We start from the raw sequence: 11,642 nt of genomic DNA on the forward strand, positions 1-11,642 counted from the left end.
TTTCAATTTCCACCAAATCGTTTCTCTGCGTGGTTATTTTGGTATAAGATTTTTAAATGATAAATTGTTATTGCCAAGAGGAAATCAACGACTACTAAGTGGTTTACTTACTCAGGTGTTTCAGATCTTGCTCACTTTCTAAAGATAAAGCCCATATATATGAAAAATAATAATAATAATGAACTCTGGGCCTGATTCAGACCCGTTCGCAAGCGCAATGTGCTCGCAAGCGGGTCGATTGTTAGGCAGTACGCATGCATGGCGTGCTCACTGCGCGTGTGCGAGCCCGGATGCGAGGCACTCGCCTCGCATCCAAAAGGGGCAGCTGTCGATGTTGATCGACAGCTCGCTCCGTTTGGAAGGCGGGGCGGGAGGTGGCTGGGCAAACGGCGGCGTTCCTGCAGGAACGCCTGCCGTTTGTGGGCGGCCTATTGATATCACTCGTGATGTCAGTAGGTGGACTTCCTGCTTATTAGAGCAGGAAGTCCACTGGGGCTTGCGGCAACGAGACCCTACCGCAAGGGTCTCGTCGCAAGCCCGATGGTCGCGATGGTCTTGACCATCGCGACCATCTCCTGGCCGCTCGCATAAGCTGCGGGTAATAACCCACAGCTATGTGAGCAGCCAGGAGGCCACAACTAAAAAAACAAGCGCCCTCCCTGATTCAGAGTGAGCGCTCGCTTTTTGCGAGCGCTTCTGAATCAGGCCCTCTGCCAGTTCACAATACAAGTAAGTATTTAATGCAAAAATAGCCAATACACAATGATATACAAATCACCAGTAAAAATAATTAATATTACAAATTCATCCAATTCATACAGTATATGCAATATAATAATCTGCAATTATGAGATTAGTTATCCTATATGGTTAGTGGCCAAAGGACTTGAATATATCAATTGCTAGCTAATCAACTATAGTAGTGAAATTATTTTCCCAAAGGCATAAGATGTTAGTAAGCTTGTGGTGTAAAGTATCATAATTGTAGAACTAATAATTTCCAATATATGCTTAAATGTTAGATGTAGACTTTCAAGTTAGAGCCATGCAAGAAGCAGCAATTCCAAATTATGTATAATCCCCACAGTTGATGGTCAAATCCAATTAGACAGCTACCGAGAGTTTCTGAAATCATTTATCAGATATTAGGATATTCAAATGTATGTAAAGTGACATCAACTAACATCTTATTAATATATCAACAATTAGGGGAAGCAAGTCTTCCAAAACTCACACCTGTGCAAAAAAAATACATCAGAGGCAAATTCCTGGGGACGTCATGATGTCATGACATCTCTCCCAGAGTTCAGAGAAGTGGGCGGCCAGACGGACGGCAGGAGCGTGGCATAAGGTAAGTATTGTTACTGTTTTTTTTGTGTGTAAGGGGCACTACTACATGGAGCATTACTACTTGGGGCACTATGGCACACTACTACTGGAGGCACTACTACTGGGGGCATTACTACTTGGGGCACTAAGGGCGTTACTACTGGGTTCATTTCTACATGGGCACTACTACTGGGAACACTACTACTGGGGCCATTACTACAGGGGGCATTACTACTGGAGGCACTACTGCAGGGGGCATTACTACTTGGGGCACTACTAATGGGGGAACTATGGAATTACTATGGGGCACTACTACTGGGGGCACTAGGGTACATTACTACTGGGGTCATTATAAAAGGGGTACTACTACTGGGAAGACTACCACAGGGGGCATTACTACTGGGGGCATTACTACCGGGGACTCTAGAGGCATTACTTCTGGGGGCATTACTACTGGGTGCACTACTACAGGGGGCATTACTACTGGGGGCATTACTAATGGGGGCATTACCACTGCGGGCACTACTAATGTGGGCATTATCACTGGGGACACTAATAGGGGCACTGCATAGGGGCACTGAATAAGGGACACCACTCCTGGGGGCACTGCATAAGGGGCACCACTACTGTGGGCTCTGCATAAGAGGCACTACCATGGTGGGCATTGCATAAGGGGCACCACTACTGAGGGCACTGCATAAAGGATACCACTACAGTGTGCATTGTATAAGGGGCACTAATGTGCACATTGTGTAAAAGGGGCACTACTGTGTGTCATAACTTGAATAAGGGAACTACTATGTGGTGTAATGTGAATCAGGGACACTATGTGCGGTGTAATGTGAATAAGATTGTGCTACTTCGTGACAACATTTGAATTGGGGTTACTATTATGTGACCACACCCCTTTCTTTAAATACCACGCCCTTTTATTACCACTGGGGACACAACATAAGATGCACCACTACTGGAGGCACTGAATAAGGGTTACCACTGCTGTGTGCATTGTATAAGAGGCACAACTACTGGGGGCATTATGTATATTAGGGGCACTACTACTGTGGGCATTGTGTATAAGAGGCATGAGTGTGGGCATTGTGTAAAAGGAGCACTATTGTGCATCATAACATGAATAAGGGAACTACTATGTGGCATAATCTGAATAAGGGGCACTATGTGCGGTGTAATATGAATAATATTGTGCTACTGTGTGGCATAATTTGAATTGGGGAAAATATTGTGTGACCATGTCCCTTTCTTTTGAGACCACATCCCTTCACTACCACTGGGGGCACTGCATAAGGGGCACCACTACTGTGGGGCACTACATAAGGAGTACACACTACATTGGGCAATGTATAAGGGGCACTACTGCTGTGGGCATTGAATAAGGGGCACAACTACTGAGGGCATTATGTGTATTAGGGGCACTACTACTGTGGGCATTGTATGAGGGGCACAACTACTGGGGGCATTATGTGTATATGGGGCACTACTACTGTGGGCATTGTGTATAAGAGGCACTATTGTGTATCATAACATGAATAAGTGAACTACTGTGTGGTGTAATGTGAATCAGGGGCACTATGGGCCTGGTTCAGAGCCAGACGCTCTGAATTAGGGCATCCCTGTTTTTTTTTAAAGAAGGCCTTCCGGCCGCTCGCTAAGCTGTGGGTGACCACCCATAGCTTTAGCAAGTGGCCAGGTGATGGTCACGACCATCGGGGCTTGCGACAAGACCCTTGTGGTAGGATCTCGTTCCCGCAAGCCCCAGTGAACTTTCGGCTCTAATAGAGCCGGAAGCTCACCACTGACATCACTCATGGTCAGTGGGGCCGCCCCCAAATGGCAGGCGTTCCTTTGGGAACGCCTCCGTTTGGCCAGCTAACCCCCCTGCCCGCCTACAAAACGGGGCAAGCTGTCAATCAAAATCGATAGCCGCCCCGCTTTGGTGCGAGACCCGTAGCGATGGAGCGCCCGTTGCTGGCCGGGTCTCATGCATGCGCAGTGGGGGACCATCGACCTGCTTGTGAGTGGGTCTGAATCAGACGCTATGTGCGGTTTAATGTGAATAAGATTGTGCTACTGTGTGGCATAATTTGAATTGAGGATACAATTGTGTGACCATGTTCCTTTCTTTCGAGACCACACCCCTTTACTATCACTGGGGCACTGCATATGGGGCACTACTACTGGGGGCACTGCATAAGGGGTACCACTACATTGGGCATTGTATAAGGGGCACTACTGCTGTGGGCATTGTATAAGGGGCACAACTACTGGGGGCATTATGTTTATTAGGGGCACTACTACTGTAGGCATTGTGTATAAGAGGCACTAATGTGGGAATTGTGTAAAAGGGGAACTACTGTGTGTCATAACATGAACAAGGGAACTATTATGTGGTGTAATGTGAATCGGGGAACTATGTGCTGTGTAATGTGAATAACATTGTGCTACTGTGTGGCGTAATTTGCATTGGGGATACTATTGTGAGACCACGTCTCTTTCTTTTGAGTACACACCTACTGCGCATTATGTCCCTTTATTAAGATAGTGCTGAGGATGGGGGCGGTGAGTTCCACCACATCTCTAGGACCACTTTAAGCACTGCTCCCATCACTACTCACATAGCAAAAGCTAGAAACTCCTCCCATCACTACTCACATACCACTAACTAGGCTTCTCCCATCACTACTCACATAGCTCCAGCTAGGCAATCCTCCCATCACTATTCACATAGCACCAGCTATTCACTCCTCCCATCACTACTCACACAACACCGGCTAGGCTCCTCCCATCACTACTCACATAGCACCAGCTAGGCTCCCTCATCATTACTCACATAGCACCAGTTAGGCTTATCCCATTGCTTCTCACACTAGCTAGGCACTCCTACCATCACTACTCACATAGCACAGGGTAGGCACTCCTTCCATCACTACTCACATAGCACAGGCTAGGCACTCCTTCCATCACTACTCACATAGCACAGGCTAGGCACCTCCCATCACTACTCACATAGCACTAGCTAGGCACTCCTTCCAGCACTACTCACACAGCACCGGTTAGGCTCATCCCATCTCTTCTCACAGTAGCTAAGCACTCCTACCATCACTACTCACATAGCACTAGCTAGGCACTCCTTCCATCACTACTCATACAGCACCGGCTAGGCTCCTCCCATCACTACTCACATAGCACCAGCTAGGCTCTCCCATCACTACTCACATAGCACCAGTTAGGCTCATCCCATTGCTTCTCACACTAGCTAGGCACTCCTACCATCACTACTCACATAGCACAGGCTAGGCACCTCCCATCACTACTCACATAGCACCAGCTATTCACTCCTCCCATCACTACTCGCACAGCACCAGCTAGGCTCCTCTCATCACTACTCACATAGCACCAGCTAGGCTCCCTCATCACTACTCACATAGCACCAGCTATTCACTCCTCCCATCACTACTCACACAGCACCAGCTAGGCTCATCTCATCTCTTCTCACAGTAGCTAAGCACTCCTACCATCACTACTCACATAGCACCAGCTAGGCTCCTATCATCACTAATCACATAGCACCAGCTAGGCTCATCTCATCTCTTCTCACAGTAGCTAAGCACTCCTACCATCACTACACATAGCACTAGCTAGGCACTCCTCCCATCACTACTCACATAGCACCAGTTAGCCTCATCCCATTGCTTCTCACACTAGCTAGGCACTCCTACCATTACTACTCACAAAGCACTAGCTAGGCTCCTCCCATCACTACTCACACAGCACTAGCTAGGCACCTCCCATCACTATTCACACAGCACCGGCTAGGATGGGGGCGGTTCAGGTAGGCGGAGCAAGGGCGTGCCGACGCAATCGCGTCATAGTGGTTCCGGCCTCCACTTTCTAATGTCAATATTACCGAATACACAAATCACGGCACCGCACCCCCGGACCGCCCCCGCTGCGAGTTGGATACTTAAGTATCCCTCGCTGCGAGACCATTACTACGGGGCCATACGACCTCCGATGATGAATAGGCCCCTCAAACAGGCTGACAACATTAACTTCCTATAGTCTACTAGAAGGTAAAAAGTACCCATGCCCTTTCCAATGTTTTTTATTTTAAACCTTTCAATCACTTAAGTATAACACCTATATTCTATCTACATTATATTCAGCATGAATACAGGCAACAAACAAGAAAAGCAAAAACAGTACATTCATGCTAAAATCAATTCCACCAGCACATCACCAGCACATCACCAGCACATCAACAAAGAGATAAAAACATTTTTCTAAGATGCAGGAATGACACAATAGGATTTTTGCTCACCTTTATTCAGACAGCAGCACTCAGCCAATACTAATTTTGCTTAGAGAATATATTTGTCTTCACTCAGTCATATAACTGTCTCTTGTTAGAGCTGCCAGTTTCTTCCAATCACTAGCAAGTAAACAAAAAGTGTCTGGAGATTAATCAGCCTAAGGAAAGTTGACAAAACAAACTGTCAGCAATGTTTAAGCTTATGACTTTCCGTTGCATAAACAAACAAAATGGGCCAAATGTAATAAGGTGTCTGTTTTGGTAAATTGCGATTTTAGGCCCTGATTCAGAGCCGGATGCTCTGACCAGAGCGCTCGCTCTGAATCAGGGCCCACCTCCATTAATATGGAGCGTCCTCCTGGACGCTCGTATAGCTGTGGGTCACCACCCACAGCATATACGGGCGTGCAGGATGATGGTCGCGATGGTCTTGACCATCGCGACCATCGCCACTGCGAGCAAAAGCCTGCGATTGAGTTTTTCAACCGCAAGGCCAGGAGTGATTTTGGCTCTATCAGAGCCAAAATCACTCCCACTGACATCACTAGTGATATCAGTGGGGCCGGCTTCAGACGGTAGGCGTTCCCTTGGGGGCGTGCTGTCAGTCAACATCGACAGCACGCCCCCTTTGATGAGACACTACGAGCGTAGGAAAGTCCTTCGCTCGTCGCGTCTTGCGCATGCGCACGACGGAGCTCCCTCCATCGTGCGCATGCGCAGTGCAGACCATCGACCCACTTGCGAGCGGACAGCCGCTCGCGAGTGGGTCTGAATGAGGGCCTTAGTGCTAAACTCGCAATGTAATAGGGTGTCAGTTCACTAGAACTCACATTTTTTCAGAGTTACTAAAAATCCCCACTCTCAAAATCGCATCCAGATGTTTTCTAATTGAAAACAATCAACTCTCCCAATGTTCGAGTTTTAGACTCGCAAAAAAAAGTTTATCAAAAGTCCCCAAATAACAGACATGCTTCAGGATAGTGAGTATATCCTGAGCAGGCCAGGTTAACACAGAAACATGCACAAACCCATGAGATAAGTGCATGTTTCTGTGTGCACTTACGCAAAACAATTAAAAATAATGATGTGCAGCCCCCCCCCCAAAAGCATAACCAGCCCCGGGCTTTATAAAAGCCTGTCCTAGTTCTAAAAATACAGGGGACAAAATGGGTAGGGGGTCCCCTGTATATTAAGAACCAGCATAGGGCTTTGCTGAGCCAGCCCTAGTTGTGGAGAAACAGGGGACAAAATGAGTAGGGGTCCCCTGTAATCTCCATTACCAGCACGGGACTCTTTCTAGCAGGGGAGAAGGGGGTAATGCCACAGCCAGGGAAAACCTTTCACCGGTTTCCCCAACCAAAAGCATTACCCCTCACCGCTAGGCAGCCCAGGCCGGGGATCCCTGGGGACCCCCCCCCAATAAAGGGACCCCCCTCTCCAGGCACCCCAGGCCTAAGCTGATAGCCTGGGGCTATCCCTGGCACCTCTGGGCGGTGTGTGCTGGGTTGATAGTGTTATTGTGTAGTGTAAAACAGATGTTTAAATATTGCCTTTAGCTGTGGTACTACATGTCTCAGCAAGCCTCCCCCGCATGCTGGTACTTGGAGAACAACAAGTACCAGCATGCGGGGCATTACAGGTCAGCTGGTACCTGTAGTTCCACAGCCAAAGAAATACATAAAAAAACACACCACACACCGTGACTGTAAAAGTTTAATATAATATACATGCACACTCACACTCACTAACACACATACTCACCTAGTATCCCTGATGCCATCATGTCCACTTGTCAAGTAGAATTCCATAGGGGTACCTATAATAAAGAATCCATACTCACCTCTCCTATGCTGGTTATGCTTTTGGGTGGGCTGCCATGGATCTCACTGATCTGTGATGACTTCTGTATAACTCGCACATTTTAATGTTAGTTGCATTAAAAGGTGTCAGTTTACAAAGTCATAAACTTGCCTAAATTCGCATCTGTAGACGCCTCGAGCTGAACAGTTCACAGAATATTACATTTGCGAGTTGCAGCTCAAACTCGCACCTTTAAAAAATGTGAGAAGGTGCTAGTTTGCTATGGACCAGCATGCACAGAAACGTACAAGAAAAAAAACTGTGATGTTATGCACGCCCCTATAACGGCATTATAATGCCTGCGTTTACTTAACCACACCCCCCGTAACCACCCACAAATGGCACGTCCTGTCAATCTATAGCGGAAGGGTCTGCGTACACACTGCGTGCAGTCTGCGTACCATAACCCAATCGCACTGGCTAGTTTGCGCAAGTGCAGTGTGATGCATCGGCCAAGTGCGTGCGTTCTCTCCATTGTGTTCCTTGCTGAATCAGGCCCTGTGTACCTGGACACACCATGTTGCAATGCAAGGGGTGCAAATACATACAGTCAGGTGCATAAATATTGGGACATTGACAGAATTTCCCACTTTTTAAGGGGCCAAAAGTAATGGGACTATCAACTCAAAAGCTATTTCATGGACAGGTGTGGGCTATTCTCTCGTTATTTCATTATCAATTAAGCAGGTAAAAGGTCTGGAGTTGATTCTAGGTGTGACATTTGCATTTGGAATCAGTTGCTGTCGACTCTCAATATGAGATCCAAAGAGCTGTCACTATCAGTGAAGCAAGCCATCATTAGGCTGAAAAATCAAAACAAACCCATCAGAAAGATAGCAAAAACATTAGGTGTGGCCAAATCAACTGTTTGGAACATTCTTAAAAAGAGAGAACGCACCGGAGAGCTCAGCAACAGCAAAAGACCACGGAAAACAACTGTGGTGGATGACAGAAGAATTATTTCCCTGGTGAAGAAAAACCTCTTCACAACAGTTGGCCAAATCAAGAACACTCTCCAGGAGGTAGGTGTATATGTGTCAAAGTCAACAATCAAAAGAAGACTTCACAAGAGTGAATATAGAGGATTCACCATAAGATGTAAACCATTGGTGAGCCTCAAAAACAGGAAGACCAGATTAGAGTTTGCCAAACAACATCTAAAAAAGCCATTACAGTTCTGGAACAACATCCTATGGACAGATGAGACAAATATCAACTTGTACCAGAGTGATGGGAAGAGAAGAGTATGGAGAAGGAAAGGAACTGCTCATGATCCAAAACATACCACCTCATCAATGAAGCATGGTGGTGGTAGTGTCATGGCGTGGGCATGTATAGCTGCCAATGGAACTGGTTCCCTTGTACTTATTGATGATGTGACTGCTGACAAAAGCAGCGCAATGAATTCTGAAGTGTTTCAGGCAATATTATATGCTCATATTCAGTCAAATGCTTCAGAACTCATTGGACGGCGCTTCACAGTGCATATGGACAATGACCCGAAGCATACTGCAAAAGCAACCAAAGAGTTTTTTAAGGCTAAAAAGTGGTATGTTATGCAATGGCCAAGTCAATCCCCTGACCAGAATCCGATTGAGTATGCATTTCACTTGATGAAGACAAAACTGAAGGGAAAATGCCCCAAGAACAAGCAGGAACTGAAGACATTTTCATTAGACGCCTGGCAGAGCATCACCAGGGATGAAACCCAGCGTCTGGTGATGTCTATGCGTTCCAGACTTCAGGCTGTAATTACCTGCAAAGGATTTGCAACAAAGTATTAAAAAGTGAAAGTTAGGATTTAGGATTGTTTAGTTTGTCCCATTACTTTTGGCCCCTTAAAAAGTGGGAGGCACATATGGAAGCCGTTGTAATTCCTACACCGTTCACCTGATTTGGATGTAATTACCCTCAAATTAAATCTGAAAGTCTGCAGTTAAAGCACATCTTGTTTGTTTCATTTCAAAGCCATTGTGGTGGTGAATAGAGGCCAAAATATGAAAATTCTATCAATGTCCCAATATTTATGGACCTGACTGTACATTGTTTGGGCATGCAGGGTACATACTGGCTGCTTTTGCATGTAGCCCACAAATGCTGGTCATTTTTAGTTTTACTCTGCAATGTAAATTTCAGTTTGGATACACCCCTCCCAAATCTAACTCTCTCTGCACATTTTAAATCTGCCCCACCCGCAGTGCAGCATGGTTTCACCAAGATGATCAGTTGCTTGCACTTTCTTACTCTAGGCCTGATTCAGCAAGGAACGCAGTTGCTTATATGAACGCAATCGGTCGATAGTTGCGTATTGCGTATGCATTGCAGTGCAAGTGCGCGAACTAGCCACTGCGATCGGAACAGCGATCGCAGAGAATACGTAGACCCATGGCAGAGTGATTGACAGGAAGTGTCGTTTGTGGGTAGTAACAGGGGGGGGCGGTCGGGCATACACAGGCGTGCCAGTGCGTTTCAATGGTGTTGCAGGGGCGTGCATAAATTAGCCACTGCAATACCAGAGGCCGTTTGAGGCCTCATAGCGTGCGCTGAAGTAAGCAATCCCTAAGTAAGGTCTGGGCTTCATTAACTGTCCGATGTTTCTCGATGTTACCAATTGTTTCTCTATGCTTGCCAAGTATACAAATGTGAGTATGGGGAAGTGGGTGTCCTTATGTCAGGCTGCGATCGCAATGCGAATGCAAATATTTAGATATCACCGCTGATATTAGCAACTGCGTTGCATGCGTATAAGCAGAATAGCATTCCATAGTGAATTAGACCCTCTATTCCCAAAGCTGAATCAGGCCCTGAGATCACAAATTGAATACTGGTGGAGCACTTTTATATTGAACACTTGGGTGTTATTATTGTGTCAATATTACGCTATTTTCATATTTATTATTATGGATAAGTAAATGTCAGTAAGAAGAATTTTGGTAAGTGCAGCGCCCAGCAAAAAAGTAATTCATTCAATATTTAGTTTTTTGTCCAAGAGTCCCTGTATTATATTGTTGTTTGGGGAGGCAGTGTTTAGGAGCGCTAATTGTGATTACACATTTCATCAGCACCCCTATGTGAATATGCTTATTTCAGGGTTCATAGAGCATTAGTCTATAATAGGTTTATTGCTCTGTCTCCCGATGATAATATATGGATCATATATTCAATATCCCATGAAAAAATAGGAAGCAAATAATAGACAATCTGGCATATTATCTGCCCACACCCTTATATCTATTTGTATTTATAAATGTACTCTTATGTGGAGACTATGGGGCTAATTACAAGTCGTATGCTGCTGCCACTGCTTTAGTGTCTTTTGCCATAGTCACATTTACGCAGGGGTGTTTTATGAGAGGAGGGGGCCCGCGTGCAGACTCTCCGGCGGTCCGGTGGTGCACTGTAGATTCTGGCTTAGTACCAGAATCTACTGCACATGCGCAGGTCTCCAGGAAAATGGTGCCCGCTCTGTTTTCCCGGGGACAGTAGTACTGTGCATGCGCAGGTCACTGGGAAAATGGCTGTCGCCATTTTCACAGTGATTTTTGCTGCTCTGCAGCGCCGGCTCGGCGCTGCAAAGCAGCACTACGGAGAGGTAAGTATAGGACTATGGGTCGATGGACGGCCAGTGTGCATGCGCGGTGTGCGCAATGCGCGTGCGTGAACCCCGGAGCCAGTGAGAATTTCATTTGCTCCAGGGCACACTACAAAACAGGGCGGCTGTCGATGTTGATCGAAAGCTCGCCCCGTTTTGTAAGCAGGGAGGGGGGGTGGCTGGACAAACGGAGGCATTCCCGAAGGAACACCTGCCGTTTGTGGGCGGCCCTACTGACATAATTCGTGATGTCAGTAGTGAACTTCCTGCTCTATTAGAGCAGGAAGTTCACTCGGGCTTGCGGGAATCGAGACCTTACCACAAGGGTCTCATCACAAGCCCGATGATCGCGATAACTCCCTCTACTCTCAGCCTCCTACACTATCCTGCTATTTTATTTGCCACTTTTTGGCCTTCAGAATGAATTTCCCACTCTTTCATGCACTTAACATAGGGTCTGTTTCAGAGATGGACACTAACACGATTCCCACGCAGAATGAGCGATTGTTTGCCATCACACATGCATATAATCTG

Source organism: Taudactylus pleione, unplaced genomic scaffold (genome assembly GCF_031769625.1).
Source record: "Taudactylus pleione unplaced genomic scaffold, aTauple2 ptg000130l, whole genome shotgun sequence".
Classification (NCBI taxonomy): Eukaryota; Metazoa; Chordata; class Amphibia; order Anura; family Myobatrachidae; genus Taudactylus; species Taudactylus pleione.